This window comes from Pleurodeles waltl, chromosome 8, assembly GCF_031143425.1.
Source record: "Pleurodeles waltl isolate 20211129_DDA chromosome 8, aPleWal1.hap1.20221129, whole genome shotgun sequence".
In the NCBI taxonomy this organism is placed as follows: Eukaryota; Metazoa; Chordata; class Amphibia; order Caudata; family Salamandridae; genus Pleurodeles; species Pleurodeles waltl.
In genome coordinates, this window is record NC_090447.1 from 780,158,932 (window position 1) to 780,179,492 (window position 20,561).

Consider the following 20,561-nt stretch of genomic DNA (forward strand, 5'->3'; position numbering starts at 1 on the left):
GTCCCACATTGTCACCCTGTCCAACCTTAAACTGCCCCTGCTCCACCTTCCACAGGCATATGGACAATGCACCTGTGAGACTGAGAATCTGGACTCTGCCATGGACATTCCTCCACCATCACCGATTTTCAACCATGTCCCAAAATTGAGCACTTTAATAAACACACTTATTGCACACAAATAATCTGGAGTCTGCCTGTTTTTTTGAAAATATGTATTAGACATAAACGTGCGAAAATGACCAGTTACATTGTGATGACAACATACCTCTGTCACACAGCTGTAGTTTATGGGCAAACAAAGCAGAGGTCACGCAGTGGGGCCCACATCTCTGAAATAGGAAGTGAAAGTCACAACTCTGTTAGCATCCACTGGGTGAAAAAGACAGACAGTAGAGAGGCAGGAGACTGTAAGTAAATGTAAAATGCCGGTGTTGATTCTTACCTGTGTGTTATTGAAAATACTGCTGTATCACTGTGTCCCTGTTGTCTGTGTCGTCCTCTTCGTCTTCCTCCTCTTCACTCTCCGCAGGCTCCACAGCTGCTACAACACCACCATCTGGACCATCCTCCTGCAGAAAAGGCACCTGGCGTCGCAATGCCAGGTTGTGAAGCATACAGCAGGCCACGATGATCTGGCACACCTTCTTTGGGGAGTACATTAGGGATCCACCTGTCATATGCAGGCACCTAAACCTGGCCTTCAGGAGGCCGAAGGTTCTTTCTATAATCCTCCTAGTTCGCCCATGGGCCTCATTGTAGCGTTCCTCTGCCCTTGTCCTGGGATTGCTCACTGGGGTCAGTAACCACGACAGGTTGGGGTAACCTGAGTCACCAATTAGCCACACACGGTGTCTCTGTAGTTGTTCCATCACATAAGGGATGCTGCTATTTCGCATGATGTACGCGTCATGCACTGACCCAGGGAACTTGGCATTTACATGGGAGATGTACTGGTCAGCCAAACAGACCACCTGGACATTCATGGAATGATAACTTTTTCTGTTCCTGTACACCTGTTCACTTTCACTGGGGGGTACCAAAGCCACATGTGTCCCATCAATGGCACCAATGATGTTGGGAATATGTCCAAGGGCATAGAAATCATCCTTCACTGTAGGCAAATCCCCCACCTCAGGGAAAACGATGTATCTTCGCATGTGTTTGAGCAGGGCAGACAACACTCTGGACAACACCTTGGAAAACATAGGCTGAGAAATCCCTGATGAAATGGCCACTGTTGTTTGAAATGACCCACTTGCTAAGAAATGGAGTACTGACAGCACCTGCACTAGAGGGGGGATCCCTGTGGGTTGGCGGATGGGTGACATCAGGTCTGCCTCCAGCTGGGCACACAGTTCATGTATAGTGGCTCGGTCAAGCCTGTATGTCAGAATGACATGTCGTTCCTCCATTGTCGACAGGTCCACCAGCGGTCTGTACACGGGAACATTCCTCCATCTCCTCGCAAGTCCCAGCGGACGGTGCCTAGGAAGGACAACAGCGAGCACAGAGTCAATCAACCCACAGGTAAGTTCCCACAGCTTGCACAGTACACGATTCTCTATGCATTGAATGGCTGGTATGAGTGTCGATGCAAGGCCTAGGCTTGTGTGACGCAGTAGAAATTAAGCCATGTGGGCCCTTGAAATGGCGGCTGCCTGACCTGTGAAGTGCGACAATGGGATGTGAGGTCAATGCGCTGGCGTGGCACACCGTGGCGGTAGGCGGTCGAAGACCGCGGCGCAAAGCCGCATTGGTTAACATTGAACCCTATGTGTTTCAGGAGCCAATGACGAAGTGCGCCGGCGGTCGCGGGACGCACCGCCGCGGTACGCACCGCCGCGGACGTGACCGCCATTTTCTATCTGCTTAATCACTCGAGTCCTGATCATCCACAGGAGAGGACCTATACTGCAAGTGCTGCTGTGACCTCGGTCTAGAAGATACAATGGCTGCTGCGACTGGGGAAAGGGCCCCTGCCTTCACTTCTGAAGAATTGGAGAAACTCGTGGATGGGGTCCTCCCCCAGTATGCGCTACTCAACGGTCCTCCAGACCAACAGGTAAGTACACTGGGAGCATGCTTTGGGGGCAATGCCTGTGTTGAGTCGGGTGGATGAAAGAGGGTGGGGAGGGGAGCGATTGAGGCATGCATCAAACGACGGATGAGAGCATGTGCCACATGGCAAGGGTGGGGATGGGGGGCCACTCAAATCGAGCATGCAGAAAAATATAATAATGTTATTTCTCCCCCTGTACATGTCACATAGGTCAGCGCCCATCAGAAAATCGACATTTGGCGTGCCATCGCCAAGGACGTCCGGACCCTGGAGGTCCACAACAGACGGGGCACCCACTGCCGCAAGAGGTGGGAGGACATCCGCCGCGGGAGCAGGAAGACCGCGGAGGCTCTGCTGGGGATGGCCTCCCAACGTAGGAGGGGTGCCACTCGTCAATTGACCCCCCTGATGTCTCGGATCCTGGCGGTGGCCTACCCAGATTTGGATGGGCGCGTGAGGACATCACAGCAGACACAAGGGGGCGAGTACCAGCACATTCTGCTATCTTAGCGCGCAGTGGAGGTGTCTGGGTGGGGGAGGAGGGCTGTGGGTATCCCTAGGCCAGGGTGATTTCTGTAGGCTAGGCCCCTCCGTAAGGCATGGCCCTGTGCCCCCGCCCCCACCTCTGTAGGGTGCCAAGTACAGCTATCCATGGCCCTGTGTCACCTATGTGTGCAGTTGTCGTCCATAGGCTTGTAGGCCAAGTCCCAATGATTGAGTAGTGTACCCCAAGTGCGTGGCGTAGTGCAGGGGGCTTCTGTGTCTGTCCTCTCCGCCAACTGTGTTGCCAATGGATGTACTCAACATGTCTTCATTTCCCCCCCCCTTTTTTGCTGCTCTTCCTGTTCATGTGTGCATTAGCATCATCAGGCGGGGGAGAAGTGGCATCGGAGCACGATGGAGCTGCATCTCACATGGCCCTGGAGGGCCATGCAACCGACTCGGAGTTCACCAGTGAGACGGAGGGCGAGGGGAGCTCCACAACCGGGACACGTGGATACATCAGCGACACAGACACGTCCTCGGAAGGGAGCTCCCTTGTGGTGGCGGCAACATCCGTGCCCACCGCAACAACAGGTACAGCCGCCACCCAGCGCACCAGCTCCGCCCTCCCAGCAGCCCCTCTGCGATCGCCCCGTGTCCGCTCGCACACGAAGGCGGGCATCTCCTTCGCCCCAGGCACCTCAGGCCCTGCCCCAGTTACCCCTGCTGCCCTCAGTGAGGAGGTCATTGACCTCCTCAGGATGCTCATTGTTGGGCAGTCTACCCTTTTGAATGCCATCCAGGGGGTAGAAAGGGAGGTGCACCGGAGCAATGCATACCTGGAGGGCATTCATTCGGGTCAGGCTGCCCATCAGCGATCGTTCAACGCTCTGGCCTCAGCACTGACGGCAGCCATTGTCCCTGTCTCCTGCCTCCCTCCTCCAACTTCCTCCACCCAGTCCCACTCCCCTGTTCCTCTGCCTATCCCAGACACACCTACAGACCAGCCAGGACACACCTCAACACCCAAGGGCAGCTCATCCAGACATAAGCACCACACATCACACAAGCATTCACACAAGCAACAGCCACATGCAGACATACCAACAGCCACTGCCTCCTCTGTGTCCCCCTCCTCCTCGTCTCCCTCCTCCCTCCCTGTGACGTCTCCACTCACACTTGCATGCACAACATCATCAGCCACTACGTCCATCACCAGCACACCCACCAGAACACTCCGCACACGTGCAGTCACCACCCCCACTGCCATTTACACGTCCCCTGTGTCCTCTCCCAGTGTGTCTGTCACCCCCTCTTCCAAACCACACAAACGCAGGCAGCCACCCACCCAACAGCCATCCACCTCACGACAGCCTCCGTCACAAGCACCTGCACCGAAATACACCACACTTGACTCTCCTACAACCACATCCTCTTCCTCCACTCCCATACCCACTGCACCTACCCTTCCCAATGCTCCTAAAAAGTTTTTCCTATCCAAAATGAACCTCTTTCCATCACCTGACCCACCCCCTCCATCTCGTAAGAGTCCAATCAGCACCTCAGCCTCCACATCCCCTGGACCTACAAGGTCTATAGTACAGGGATATTGGAGTCCACCACCTTCAAGGGCAGCAACATCGGCCAGCAGTAAAGGGACAGCCAGCCCACCCCCTGGGAAGAAAACCAAGAAAGGCAAGGCCCGGCGCGAGAGGCCAGAGACAGCAGCCTCCAAAGGCACTACCCTGGCACCGTCAGGAAGTGGGGTGCCACCTGGCACATCTACAAAGGGAGGCAAGGGCCACAGAGAATCACGGAAGGATGGCAAGGGCAGCACGGCTGACAAGTCCGGCAGCAGGCGAGCTGCCCAGGAGGGCCCCGCCAGCCCCATTCCGGGTGTGAAGGAGGACACCCACGGGCCCGGGACTCCAGCACAGGAGGGCCCCGGAAGCGAGAAGTCGGATGGCGAGTTAACTCCATATATTGGCCGGATATGGTGCCCTGGAGACACATGTCAAGAACCGCTGAACAGGGCCCTTCAAGACAAGCACCGCTGAACAGGGCCCTTCAAGACAAGCACCGCTGAACAGGGCACCGCCGTCTCAAGCACCGCTGAACAGGGCCCTTCAAGACAAGCACCGCTGAACAGGGCCCTTCAAGACAAGCACCGCTGAACAGGGCACCGCCGTCTCAAGCACCGCTGAACAGGGCCCATCAAGACAAGCACCGCTGAACAGGCCACCGCCGTCTCAAGCACCGCTGAACAGGGCCCTTCAAGACAAGCACCGCTGAACAGGGCACCGCCTTCTCAAGAACCGCTGAACAGGGCCCTTCAGGACAAGCACCGCTGAACAGGGCACCGCCGTCTCAAGAACCGCTGAAAAGGGCCCTTCAGGACAAGCACCGCTGAACAGGGCACCGCCGTCTCAAGAACCGCTGAACAGGGCCCTTCAGGACAAGCACCGCTGAACAGGGCAACGGCGTCTCAAGCACCGCTGAACAGGGCACCGCCGTCTCAAGCACCGCTCCGCTGGGCCCTTCATCTCAAGCACCGCTCCGCTGGGCCCTTCAAGACAAGCACCGCTCCGCTGGGCCCTTCATCTCTGCACCGCTCCTCTGGGCCCTTCTTCTCAAGCACCGCTCCGCTGGGCCCTTCAAGACAAGCACCGCTCCGCTGGGCCCTTCATCTCTGCACCGCTCCGCTGGGCCCTTCATCTCAAGCACCGCTCCGCTGGGCCCTTCATCTCAAGCACCGCTCTGCTGGGCCCTTCAAGACAAGCACTGCTCCGCTGGGCCCTTCAAGACAAGCACCGCTCTGCTGGGCCCTTCATCTCTGCACCGCTCCGCTGGGCCCTTCAAGACAAGCACCGCTCCGCTGGGCCCTTCATCTCTGCACCGCTCCGCTGGGCCCTTCATCTCAAGCACTGCTCCGCTGGGCCCTTCATCTCAAGCACCGCTCCGCTGGGCCCTTCATCTCAAGCACCGCTCCGCTGGGCCCTTCAAGACAAGCACCGCTCGCTGGGCCCTTCATCTCAAGCACCGCTCCGCTGGGCCCTTCAAGACAAGCACCGCTCCGCTGGGCCCTTCATCTCAAGCACCGCTCCGCTCGGCCCTTCAAGACAAGCACCGCTCCGCTGGGCCCTTCATCTCAAGCACCGCTCCGCTGGGCCCTTCAAGACAAGCACCACTCCGCTGGGCCCTTCATCTCTGCACCGCTCCGCTGGGCCCTTCATCTCAAGCACCGCTCCGCTGGGCCCTTCATCTCAAGCACCGCTCCGCTGGGCCCTTCAAGACAAGCACCGCTCCGCTGGGCCCTTCAAGACAAGCACCGCTCCGCTGGGCCCTTCATCTCTGCACCGCTCCGCTGGGCCCTTCTTCTCAAGCACCGCTCCGCTGGGCCCTTCAAGACAAGCACCGCTCTGCTGGGCCCTTCATCTCTGCACCTCTCCGCTGGGCCCTTCATCTTAAGCACCGCTCCGCTGGGCCCTTCATCTCAAGCACCCCTCTGCTGGGCCCTTCATCTCAAGCACCGCTCCGCTGGGCCCTTCAAGACAAGCACCGCTCCGCTGGGCCCTTCATCTCAAGCACCGCACCGCTGGGCACCGCCGTCTCAAGCATCGCTCCGCTGGGCCCTTCATCTCAAGCACCGCTCCGCTGGGCCCTTCATCTCAAGCACCGCTCCGCTGGGCACCGCCGTCTCAAGCACCGCTCCGCTGGGCACCGCCGTCTCAAGCACCGCTCCGCTGGGCCCTTCATCTCTAGCACCGCTGGCCCATTGGCAGAAGGGGCAGGCCCGGATCTGTGTCGGGCAGGGCTGCACTCTGGGCACCATGCCTCCTCCAGTACCAGTGGAGTCTGTAATCCACTTGAGAGACTGTGGCTTTGCACTCCCCAGGATTGCACAGTGGGCAAGCCACCCACTGTAGAGACTTGTGAGACTGTGGCGTTGCACTCCCCAGGATGGCACAGTGGGCAAGCCACCCACTGTAGAGACTTGTGAGACTGTGGATTTGCACTCCCCAGGATGGCACAGTGGGCAAGTCACCCACTGTAGAGACTTGTGAGACTGTGGCTTTGCACTCCCCAGGATGGCACAGTGGGCAAGCCACCCACTGTAGAGACTTGTGAGACTGTGGCTTTGCACTCCCCAGAATGGCACAGTGGGCAAGCCACCCACTGTAGAGACTTGTGAGACTGTGGCTTTGCACTCCCCAGGATGGGACAGTGGGCATGGAGGCCCCTCGTGGATCTGGCGTTGTGGACTCATGTGGCTGAGGTGCCTCCCCTTCCCTTCCCCCTGAGGTGCCTGTAGTTTTTCTATCTGATGCCCCTGCAGTGTTCTCTCCAATAGCTTCGGGTGTCCTGTGTGGGCTTTGCCCATGTGTTGAGGCCCATCGGCCCACGTACAATGACTGAAACCCAATTTGGACAGGACAATTTACATATGTGTATATAGTTATAGATGTTTTAATTTTTTTTTTACGTAGCCTTACAATATATTTGAATTTCCTGATCATTTTATTTTGTCTTTGCATTCTTCCGGGGGGTTTGTGGGGTGTCACTCTGAATTGTTGCTCTGCATTGATGTGTAGGTAGTTGTGGGTGAGGGTGGGTGTGTCGCGTATGTGTGTGCCCGTAATCTTTTCTCCTCCCCCCACCCCTGTGTCGTAGGTGCAGTACTCACCGTTGTCTTCTGCGCCGGCGTTCGTGCTCCTGGTAGAGGAGCAGGTAGACAATAGCTGGTAGGATGTGTAGTTCTGATTCCATGCTGTCCAGATTCCTCGTGGAGTGTGTAGAGGTGAGCGTTTTCCCGTTCGTAGTCTGTTTCCGCTGTGTTTTTATCGGCAGGGCTCCCGCCCCGGAAAAGGTGGCGGATTGGTGAGTTGTGATAGGGTGGGCGGTACATTGTCTCCCGCCTGTCTGTTGGCGGTCACCACCGCGCTGTTTGTTTGTCCCACCGTGGCGGTCGGAGTGTTAAAGTGGCGGTCTGTGTTGGCGGTTTCCGCCAGGGTCAGAATTCCATTTTTTGGACCGCCTGCCTGTTGGCGGGTTGGCCGCCGCTTTAACACCGACTGCCAGGTTTGGAATGACCCCCCAAGTCTGCTGCCAGCTAGCAGGAGCTTCAAAAATGATCCTGACTGCTGGGACTGGACTTTGGATCTGCTTCCCTTCCCACACTGATGCAGGCAGGGAAACACATCTAAATACTGCACCCACTTGCGTTTGTCTGCGGGCAGGAGCACTGGTGGCTCCCCCTGGATGCAGAGAGCTGGCTGAGGCTAGGGGCTCCCCTTGCGGACCCCATTGAGAATAAGGTGGGTGCCCAGGATGGACAAAAAGGCACCCACCCTTAACGGTGCCTAGCCTTAGGGGAGGGAGTCCTAGAGCTGAAATGAACCTAGGGAGGGGGACTGTGTGCCCCCTCCCTCTTCAATATACTGCAATGCCCGGGGGATGGGGTCCCCCATATGAAAATCAGCCCAGGAAGTGCCCCCCTTTAAAAAGGAGCCAGGACCTGGGTATGGTATCCCCGAGGCCAACATTGGTCCAAGTAGGGGAGCCTCATATCCCCCTCACCTTTCAGGACAGTGTCAAGTCCCAGGGGCATGGATCACTGCACCAAATTCAGCCCTGGGAGGTGGGGCTGCATGCCCCCTACCCCTTGGATGGGGGCACCGGGGTCAAAATCAGCTAAGGGAAGAGGGCTGTGTGCCTCCTTCCCATAAACATTACACCTGATTCTAGGGGATGTGTCCCAAGGGCTGAAATCAGTCTGGGGAGGGGATCCATGTGGGCCCCTCACCAAACAAAGCAGATCTTAGGGGGTATGGTCCCCAGGGCTGAAATAGGCCCAAGGAGGACCATGCCAGGTCCCTGGGGATGATATGTCCAGGGCCCAACAAGGCTTGAGGAGGGGGCCACGTGTCCCTCTCCCCTTTATTTAAATAAATGGCCCTGTGGCCACTATGGCTCAGGGAAGGGCGCTGCATGGTCAACCCCCCACTGAGCGCTGCTGAAGGCCATGAGCAGTGTGGGGTTAATTGTATTGGGAAGTGTTGACTGAAGGGCCTGGGGACTGGCGGGGGTGCATTTTCATATGGTAATTAAGTATTACTTTATGTTAAAAAAAATAACTGAAAAAACATAGATGAAAGTAATGTTATAGTTAGGTGTGAGAGACGGATATTTGTTTAAATAAAAAAACTTAAAAAATCCACTGACAAAGCCAAGGTTAAGGTAACATTATAGTTAGGTGAATTTGCCAGTGACAAAATTGATGTTTTGAATTAAAAAAACAAAACAGAAATTCACCAGTATTAGTTAGGAGCACTAACTATAATTTAACCCCCCATGCCCTGCTTATAACCTCCCATAAGACATCAATCATGACCTGTTCTACGACATCATTTATTACATCACTGATGACATCTCAAATCACATCACTGATGACATCACTGAAATAAAAGATGAGCATGAGCCCCAGAGGGACACAATGTTGTTGCAATACCCATGCCCCCTCCCTTTGCATGTGTTGAAGGCCAACCAGTACCTCCTGCGTTTCATCAACATGAGCTGTGCAATGGAAATCAAGGACTTAAAAGTAGGGCATATTATGTTTAATTATTTTACCAACTGCCCACACCATTCTATTCCTGTCTTCCATTGTATAGCCCCCATTGGTGCATCAGAGGAGGGGTTAACAGCCACCCAAAGCTAAACTTGTTTTTGGTCTGGAGGTCAAGGAAGACCACTACCCTAGCCAGAGTTAGGCATATGGCTCAAGTCAGCTAAGGCCTTCTCTGACTCACCTACATCTAGTTTGACTTTATGCAATGCTTGCTTGTCTGGAGTTATAAAAGTAACTTTGCTCCACTGCCTCAGTGAATGTAGTTTCCCAATGATTGTTGGACTGGAGTAAGAAAGAATACCAAATCTGACTCCCCCAAAATATCCACTTTCTCCAATGTTTGTTTTCTTAGAGCTAGAATACAAATTCTGACTCCCCGTCCCATGTCTGCTCTTTCCCAAATGTTAGTGGAATTGGAGTTAGAATAGTATATCTGACACCTCCAATGTATACACTTTCCTCAATGTTTGTTAGATTGGATTTTGAATAGTACATCTAACCATCACTCCTCATTGTATGCACAGTTCCCAGTGCATGTTGGACTAGGGTTAGAACACTAAGGGGCAGATTTAAGTAAAGTGGTACTGCACCTAGTGCAGCTCCACTTTCTTTGCACCCCTTAGCGACCCCCTACTGCCACCAGGTGTGCACTGTATTTAAAATAGGGCGCACCATGGTGCTGGCTAGGGGGCAAAAGCATCATTTGTTTTGATGCTAGTGATGTACTCTGTAGGAGTAGCGCCAAAATATTGGCACTACTTCTGGAGAGTAAATAGGGGTCCATAATAAATAATGGCATGCCTTTAACACGTGCTCTGACAAGACGTTAAAAGTGCCCAAAAAATGATGCAAGGAAATCTTCTACATTTCCTTGCACCAATTTTCGGCCCCCCTAATCAGGAAATGCCCCCCTTTCATACATTACACCTGGTGCAGGCATAATGTGGTGCAAAGGTTTACAAAGTGGAGCAATGCATGCAGATTGACTAGGAATATCACTTGTTGCTAGCCTACACACTTCTTGCCATTTCTTGTTATTGGTTCTACCTTCTATTTTTCTTTACTTGGTCTGTGATTGCACTGGGGTGCCATTGTTGGTGGTCTACTGTTACTTGGAGTTGCATGGTGAGGTTCTAACCATTTCTTGGAAGGGTGGGTGTTTCTTCTCTGCCTGAATGCTCCTGTGCTTGAAAGCTTTTTAGGATGGCTCCGCTTTTCAGGTTCTTGGTATTTAAGGCCTTTTGCCCTTACTGATTGCTATGTTCTGGGTTTTTGTCATGCACCACCCACCCCCTTGGCCTGCTGTTCCTTTCTCCACATTCCCTGTGCAGGTGACATTAGAATCACATTGGGCCTTGGGTGGTCAACTGTTGGCTCAATTTCCCAGCATCTGTCATGTCTGGTGTCAGTTGCTAGGGTTCTGGTTCTTCAAGAGATACTTGGCCCTTCCCCTCTAGTGTCCAGTGGCAGAGGGTTTGCACTTAGATGTCTTGGGTTCCAGTGAAGAGCTCTGCTTGGTTTACATGAGGCACTGGGCATTTAACAGTTGTATTTGGCTTGCTTTTCCGTGTGCATGGCTCTCTACTCTCCTGATTGGTCTCACAAATACTGGATGGTGTGTTTCAGTGTCTGTGGGCCTATTGGTGTCCTGATGTATCTGTTGCTGACTTCTGCCCTCCTGCAAGGATGTGTATTCGAGGCCTCAGCTAGGAAAGTTGGAGCTGTGTTGCTCTGAAATTCAGCACTGCTGTTTTCGTCCATTTGCAGTCTTGATCTGTACCTACCTTCAGCTGTTCTGTTTCACTTTGTGTCAATGAAGGATTGGAGATGGGTTTCCTTAGCTGCTGAGCCTGCTGCTAGTTTCCTGGCAGTTGTCCTGTATAATTAGTGAGGCTGTGATGTTGATCCATCTGTTATGTTATGTAATATTATGTGATGTTATGTTATATCCTGTTATGCTATGTAATATATTATGCAGATCAGTAGAGTGCACTATTACCCGGGAGGGTATCTTGGCACTGAGAAGATGTGAGTCTAGGCACACCTAGGGCTTCAAGGAACTACTCAAAAATTGATATAGGAGGAGATGTTTTGACCAATGGATCTGGTTTTCTGTGTGCATGAGATTTGTGTAAGAAGAAGCCAGACGAAAATAGGAGTGTGGAAGGGTCGTGAAAGCAGATGCAATTGTTGAGGTTTGCTGGGCAAGTGTTATGTAGTGCCTTGAAAGTGTGGGTGAAGAGTTTGAATGGTGTCCGTCTGTGAATGTGGTGCCAGTGGAGGTCCTTCAAGTGTGGTGTAAAATGTATGTGGCGGGGGAGATTGAGAGAGATTCTAGTAACCAAGTTCTGAATCATCTGCAGCCTTTTGGTGAGTTTTTTGTTGATCCCGGCGTAGAATGTGTTTCTGTAGTTCAGCTTGCTTGTGACCAGGTCTTGTGTGACAGTTTACTGGGTGCTGATTGGTAGCCATTTGAAAATCTTCCTCACCATACTTAGGGTACGGAATGATGATGATGATCCTGAGGTTCTTGTTGTATTGGCCTTTAGCTAAATTGGCCACCAGTTGGAGTCCCATAGTTATGTGCCATTCCCAAAAGTTATGATTTTGATCTTGTCAGTTTTCAGCTTTATCCAGTTGATTTTCATCCAATTTTCTATTTTAGCCATGCTGGTATTGAACTCAATCAGTTTACTGGGCATCTTGACTGTGAGGTAGAGAATGAGATGTGTGTGGTCGGAGTAGGAGAGGATGCTGATGTCGTGAGAGTGGTTGATAATGGCTACAGGGATCATGTATGTGTCAAAGAGGGTCAGGCACAAGCAGGATCTTTGCAGAACTCTGCAGATGAGGTCAATGGTGACCAAGGGGCATGGTGCCAAGCTGACTGACTGGGTCTTTTCAGTCAGGAAGGAGCAGATCCAACAGAGTGCATTTCCTAAGATTCAAATGTCATGTAGACGTTGGATGCAGATGGGGCGGATGACTGTGTCAAATGCTGCAGAGAGGTCCATGGTGTCGAGGAGGATGAGGGCCTTCATGTCTCCTCTGCCAAGAATCATGTGGATGTCATCTGTGGAAGCAATGAGGGCTGTTTCCATGCTGTGGTTGGGTCTGAAACCAGACTGAGTAGCGTTGAGGAGTTGGTGGTCATTGAGGTAGTTGGGGAGGTGTCTGTAGATTATTTTCTTCAAGACCTTGGCCAGGAATGGTAGCAGGAAGATTGGTTTGCAGTTGGCAAGCTTGAAAGGATCTGCAGAGGTTTGCTTCAGCAAAGGGAGGATAGTTGTGTGTTTTCGAGTATATGGGCCATGGGATTAGCAATGGTTCTTTGGATAAGGTAGGGATATATTTGCAAAGATCTTTCTGGTCCAGTTGAGGGCCGAAGTCACTGTAAATGGCTGTGAATTTGTTGCTGAAGAATTGAGCAAGATTGTTGCAGAGATCCTGCGAGAGACTGATTGAGTTGGAGGCAGTCCGTGGTGAGGTGAAACCTTTTACAGTGGTGTGGATTTCCTTCTTTCTGACGGTGCTGGCATCAATGTGGTCTGCTGGAGTAGTGCCTTACGTGGCCTAGATCATTTGGTGGTATCGTCTTAGGCAGCTTTGAATGTCCTCCTGTCTGTATTGTCCTGGCTCCTTTTCCTTTTCGCTTGAGTTGTTTGCAGTCATGTTTCATCTGTCTGAGTTCCTATATGTACCAACTGGCCTGGAGTCTAGATCTTGTTGTATCGCTGTGTTTGGGGGGGGCAGGGAGTTGGAACAGGGAGTGATCCAATGTTTGCAATTCTTGATGGCTTTCGGACGGTTATTGCTGTGTTCAGGTTGATGGATATTTTAAGTGGTGTTCCAGTCCTTGGCAGTGATGCTGCTCCAGTTTCAGGGGGCTGGTCTGGCAGTGGTGTGTGTGAATTTGACCAGGACGGGGATGCTGAACTTAATTTGGTTGTGGTCTGTTTGGTGTGGGCTCATCAACTCAGATTTTGTCAAATTTAGTGAGAATGGCATCCACAACGTGCCCAGTGACTTGGGTAGGTCAGTTTACTTGTTGGGTGAGGTCCAGACTTCCAAGATCTTCAATGAGAGCAGTTGAGTTGGGGTCAGTGTGGTCTTCCAGGTGGAAGTTCAGGTCTCCAAGAAGATGTAATTGCTAGCATCAAGCAATAGTGGTTTTACGAAGTCTGTGATGGTGTCAGCAAAGTTGGTGTGTGGTTCGAGTGTTCTGTAGATGAGAGTGCCACTTTGGGTGATGTTGGCTGAGATATACAGGGGGCCTAGGGGGCCTCAAGTCAGGGCTCCAGAGCGGTGTTAGAAAAATAAATACTCACCCGGACTTAACTGGGATGGGTCCCCCATTCTTTGGTGACCTCCTGGTGTAGGTGGGGGTGTTCCTGGGACCAGGAAAGGGCACTAGATGTGTCTAGCACCAAAGTATAAATATGGAGTTAGGTTTGCACTGAATTAGCATTAACAATAAATTATGCTAATTAAGCGCAAACTGAGTATAAATATGCCCCTCGGTCTTGCAGTTCCGGGGAAGGAAGTATGTGCCCCATAACGCAATAGATGCTGCTTAAAAAACAAAACATACTTCCACTTTAGGAATGCATCTGCGGTGGTGGGCGCATATAGCCAGTGGTCCTCTGCCCTCCCCTAAGTGGAATCTGGCTCACAGGCACAGCTTCCCCATTGAAAATCTGTTATAAACCTAAGAAGGGCAATGGTAACTGATTAATGGTTTGCAACTTAATTTTGTATTGGTAAAATATTGATACATCTCTTGCAACCCGTATATAGAGGATGACAATCATTTCACCACCTTCTTTTTGCAATTCAGATATACTCACAAAATTCATTGTAGTCAGAAACAGTATTCTGACTCAAAGGTGCTTTGGTACATTGTACAAAGACACAAGCTCAGTGAGTTTGAGAATTGCAGAGTCTATAACTGCAAAATAGTCTTTTACATCTGGCCTTTTGAAGTCGGTGTTCCATTTTAGAGGTTAGTATTATTGACCAGGGGAGGTTCACCCCTTCAGTGTATCCATGTTACCTCCGCCTGACACACCAGTGTCTACCATAGGGCTGGTAGTGCTCTGCAGTATGCTCTACCAGTACTGCCTTGCTGTTACATTATTGTCGATGAGGAATGAAATACGCTTGCTGGAGGCAGTGTTTATTTAATGGAATTCGGGTTATCTGCAATTTTCTGAAACGGGCAAGCAGTTTTGTACATCATATAATCATTTATATTAATATTCATTATGAACGGAACCTTACGTAGACGAACCCCTTGGGAGACAGAATGCACAACTACTATTGAAGAGAAAGTCCAGAGGCAACAGATACGCTTAATTAAGTCGCTGCTTCAGTTTCATTGGATTTAATTTGAGTATGCTGTTTTGCATTGCATCAGAGCTGAGCTGTGCAATGTAAAAGGGGCTCATCTGGTTTCCTCCTAATCATAAAATAATTACATTATTTAGCATACGACTCTTGATAATCTAGTATATAACATGCTGTTTGCAATTACGTTCAATATAATCTAATACACACAATGCAGTAACATAACTGTTAACCCAATTGGAAGAAAGGATAAATGAGACAGTGACATTAACGAATTTGTCAATTTTATAATTTAAAAGTATGGTATATTAAAAACTCGAAATATAAACGCACACTCTTGTCGTCTGAATGATGAGGGCCTAAAATATTCAACCGACAAACACAGAAAACTTAAAACAAGAAAAACGAACCATGCGATGTCAAGAACGGTCAAACTCTCATCTTTCAAAGGTAAGTGCACAATCATCTTTAGGTTAAAATGTTGTCACCCTCACTTGAGTCCCTAATACATCCAACCAACAATTTATCAAACAAAGAAAACTAAAAAAAAAACGAAACATGCTTTGTTTGGAACGTTAAACTTTCATCTTTCAAAGGCAAGTGTACAATAATGTTTAGATCAAAATTTTACCACCCTCACTCTCTTTTCATAATTTCCTTTACTTTCTAATTAATTCAGTCTATCTAATTCAGTGCCCGATCTAAAAAAAGTCCGAAATTTCCCCATACCTCACAATGCTATGAATACAATGATTGTTCGGAAAATCAAATGTTCCGGAATTTCGTAGACCAACGTTTTGCTTTTTCTGAAGAGGAAATATTGTTCTTTCTTGAACCTCCTTTTAAACGCGCACCAATGTTGAGGCTGTTTTCTCCCCTGAAGACAGGTTTATTCCAGCCCTTCCTCGAAGAAAATCTCTGATTGCTTCCAAGTTGGTAATATGCTTACGGAAAGTTTGTGGATACTGACAAACATTCATAATGATGGGTATTAAACTACGTAGCGAGGCATTCGCCCCAGAAACACTCATAACCTTGCTTCTTCATAATAATACCATATCTGTTTTTCACCAGTAAATGTACGTTTTGTGAACGCAAAATATTTATTTGCATCCACAAACGGAGATGTATCATACCTAAGCTGACTTTCAGAACACAAAAAAAGGATGATGGACGGAGTGCTGAACAATGCAAACACTCACCCACAGTCACAGGTCTGGGTTTAATCCATCCTTCTTTTGCTCACCATGCCACCCCAGTTTGGACCCAGCTATATGCAAATCTGTCTTGACCCTGTTCCTTATGGGAACAATCCAGCCCGAACTGCCAAGCTAGGTCCTCCCTGGACTGGAAACAAGCATCCTAGGACTGGTTTCAGGGTGTCATCCTTCATCAGATAGGCTAGCTTGAATCCAGTGGCACAGTGAACAAGGGACCCGCATCTGGGCATACTCGTCCCACTTTGGGCAACTCAAGCAACACAAAAGGATGATGGACAGAGTGCTGAACAATGCAAACACTCACCCCCAGTCACAAATCTGGGTTTAATCCATCGTTCTTTTGCTCACCATGCCACCCCAGTTTTGACCCAGCCATATGGAAATCAGTCTTGCTCCTGTTCCTCATGAGAACAGACCAGCCCGAACTGCAAAGCCAGGTCCTCCCTGGACCAGAAACAAGCATCCTGGGACTGTTTTCAGGGTGTCACCCTTCATCAGCCAGGCTAGCTTGAATCCAGTGGCACAGTGAGCAAGGGACCCACATCTGGGCATACCCTTCCCACTTGGGGCAACTTAATGGTGTGCGTCGCTCGCCAAATTTGACAGCGCCATTTTCACAATGCAAGGATGCTCCATAGTTGATTGAATATGGCGCACCCTTGTGTTTCCCCCAGCGCCAATGCTGATTTCGCTGCTGTGTGCCAACGCAGGAACCCGTGCACCATTGTGCAAGGATGGCAGCATTGAGGGAGAGATTGTTTTTGTGCAGGTAGAAACACCTTCCTGCACAAAAACAATCTTATCTATCTATGGACAGCCCACTTCCCTTGCGTACTCCCGATGTAAGAGATGTTTTGCCCTATCTGACTCAGAAAATATACTTATTCCTGAACTTGACGTAACTAAAGGTCTCATTTACCAGCCCCTTGCGCTGTCTTAGCATCATTTTTCTGACGCTACTTCGCGCAGAACAGTCCACCGCCCCACGTCATATTTACCATTGGTACCATTGCACCAATTTGTAAACCCTTGCGCCACATTATACCTGCACCAGGTATAATGCATGCAAGGGAGGCATTCCCCTGCAAGGAGGCCCTTAGAATGGTGATGTGTAATCTACAAGATTTCACTGCGTCATTCTAACATAATTTTTTAATGCCTGCTCAGGGAAGTCATATTTTTCCAGTTGTCCCTAAATGGGTTACATTCGCAAATTAATAATTTTCACCAGGTGGGAATCTACAATAATAGACATTTGAAAAAAACTTGATTTAGAATTTTTGTTTATTTTTTTCCTTTTTCTTGAATATATATATCTATGGACAGCCCACTTCCCTTGCACTCACACGATGAAAGATATTCCGTCCTTTCACACTCTGAAAACATACCTACTCCTGAACTTGATGTAACTAAGGGGCTCATTTACAAGCCCCTTGCACTGCCGTAGTGTCATTTTTCTGACGCTACTGTGCCACAGAATAGTCCCCCACCCCATGCTGTATTTACAAACAGGTGCAATGGTACCATTGCACCAGTTTGTAAACTCTTGCGCCACATTATACCTGCTTTAGGTTTGATGTATGCAAGGGAGGCATTCTTCTCCAAGGAGGCCTTTTGGAATGGTGCAGTGAAATCAACCAGATTTCATTGTGTCATTTTTTTAACACCTACTCAGAGCAGGCGTTAAAGTGATACTGTGCTTTGTTCTATGGACCTTCTTGTGCTTTGCTGGACTAGCGTCAACATTTTTTATGCCAGTCCAGAAAAGCACCACAACTGCATCAGAAATGATGCAGCTGTGATAACGAGCGCAATGGTGCCCTGTATTGTAAATACAGCGCTACCATGGTGTCGTCAGAGTGGGCAGTGCAGTGCAAGAAAATTGGCTCATTATGAACAATCATGAGTAAATGAGGCACTAAGTTTGCAAACTTTTCCAAGATGGGAAGCTACGTGTAATATGTTTTGGTTAACCAACAAACTTTTAAATATGTGTATGTTGACCAACTATTACATTTGGACTCACCCAGAAACAGCCACGAACATCACTCACTACTGAACTAACGTATCTGGGAGTTAAACTATATTACCAAAATCACCAAATTTGTTAGGAACGTTGCATGTAGGAAAATATTTGTGAACCACGATTTTCATTTACTACGTGAAAAGTTTAAATGTTTCTCACCTAAGTTAAACATGTTTTGATTTGGGAGTCTTTTGTGGCATAACTGAAAGAAATTCAGAGAAGCCAGCCAATTCGCATTGTAAATCTGTTTGTTTGTATAGAGTGATGGAAGCAGAACAATAAAGTAAGGCCCCAACTATGCTATAAGCATGCAAAGAAGCTGACGTTTTTTTCGAGTGAGAAGGGATCGTTTGTTAATTCCTGGTTGATAGAAAGGTGAGGATCTCTTTTGTTTTCCCCAGACCTCTACATTAAAGTGGCTTTACTCTACATCATGGAACATGGAGACGGAGTTATCAGCACTTCATGCTAGTTCAAAGCCACAAAAGTGACACAAGCCACTGTAAAGTGTTGATTTGTTAGTTTCAGGTGTAAGACTCGTTTTGCAGGAAAGTGCCCTAAAATTACATAAGGCAGCACTTTGTGCTGCTTTGCATTACTTTGCTTCAAAGGTACATACTCTAAGTGGTACTTGGCAGTCATCCATGATTCTTAATGCAAAGTTTTGACTATTAACATGTGTAGCCAGGTCTTTGTACCAACAAATGACTCCTCCTCGAGACAGGTGCAAAACATTATGGGGGACATTCTGACCCTGGCGGTCGGTGATAAAGCGGCGGCCAACCCGCCAACAGGCTGGCGGTTCAAAAAATGGAATTCTGACCCTGGCGGGAACCGCCAACAGAGACCGCCACTTTAACACTCCGACCGCCACGGCGGGATCGACAAACAGCGCGGCGGTCACCGCCAACAGGCAGGCGGCAGACAATGTACCGCCCACCCTATCACAACTCACCAATCCGCCACCTTTTCCGGGGCGGGAGCCCCGCCAATAAAAACACGGCGGAAACAGACTACGAACGGGAAAACGCTCACCTCTATACACTCCACGAGGACGGAGGACAGCATGGAGCCCGAATTGAACATCCTACCTGCTCTCGTCTACCTGCTCATCTACCACGAGTACGAACTCCGGCGCAGACGACAATGGTGAGTACCGCACCTACGACACAGGGGAGGGGGGGAGGAGGAAGGGTTACGGGCACACACATACGCATTACACCCACCCCCCAACTATCTACACACCAATGCAGAGCACCAAGTCAAAGTGACCCCACCCAAACCCCCCGGAATAACGAAAAGATATGATTAAAGTGAGAAACAACATTTATGTAAAAAATAGGTTCATTGAAGACATGGTAAAATAGGAAAATGATGCAAAAAATTCCAAATGTAAACATTGCGTGACCGAGAAATAGAGGCAGAAAGTCCCGCACAGTCACAGAAATTGCAAATGTCCGTGGGCCAAAGTGTATCAACACATGGGCAAAGCCCACACAGGAGACCTGAGTCCGTTGGAGAGAACACTGCAGGGGCATCAGATGACAAAACTACAGGCACCTCAGGGGGAAGGGAAGGGGGGGCACCACAGCCACATGAGTCCACGACGCCAGATCCAAGAAGGGGCCACCATGCCCACTGTTCAATCCTGGGGAGTGCAAAGCCACAGTCTCTCAAGTCTCTACAGTGGGTGGCTTGCCCACTGTCATATCCTGGGGAGTGCAAAGCCACAGTCTCTCAAGTCTCTACAGTGGGTGGCTTGCCCACTGTCATATCCAGGGGAGTGCAAAGTCACAGTCCATCAAGTGGATAACAGTCTCCACAGGCAATGGAGGAGGCAGGGTGGCCCGAGTGCAGCGTGAACATTAGCACGACACAGAACCGGCACTGTCATTGGGCCAGCGGTGCTTGAGACAGCGGGGCCCAGTGGAGCGGTGCTTGACAGGAAGGGCCCAGCGGAGCGGTGCTTGAGACGGCGGGGCCCAGCGGAGCGGTGCTTGACAGGAAGGGCCCAGCGGAGCGGTGCTTGACAGGAAGGGCCCAGCGGAGCGGTGCTTGAGACGGCGGGGCCCAGCGGAGCGGTGCTTGACAGGAAGGGCCCAGCGGAGCGGTGCTTGAGACGGCGGGGCCCAGCGGAGCGGTGCTTGACAGGAAGGGCCCAGCGGAGCGGTGCTTGACAGGAAGGGCCCAGCGGAGCGGTGATTGAGACGGCGGGGCCCAGCGGAGCGGTGCTTGACAGGAAGGGCCCAGCGGAGCGGTGCTTGACAGGAAGGGCCCAGCAGAGCGGTGCTTGACAGGAAGGGCCCAGCGGAGCAGTGCTTGAGACGGCGGGGCCCAGCTGAGCGGTGCTTGACAGGAAGGGCCCAGCGGAGCGGTGCTTGATAGGAAGGGCCCAGCGGAGCGGTGCTTGAGACGGCGGGGCCCAGCGGAGTGGTGCTTGACAGGAAGGGCCCAGCGGAGCGGTGCTTGAGACGGCGGGGCCCAGCTGAGCGGTGCTTGACAGGAAGGGCCCAGCGGAGCGCTGCTTGAGACGGCGGGGCCCAGCTGAGCGGTGCTTGAAAGGAAGGGCCCAGCGGAGCGATGCTTGAGACGGCGGGGCCCAGCTGAGCGGTGCTTGACAGGAAGGGACCAGCGGAGCGGTGCTTGAGACGGCGGGGCCCAGCTGAGCGGTGCTTGACAGGAAGGGCCCAGCGGAGCGGTGCTTGAGACGGCGGGCCCAGCTGAGCGGTGCTTGACAGGAAGGGCCCAGCGGAGCGGTGCTTGACAGGAAGGGCCCAGCGGAGAGGTGCTTGACAGG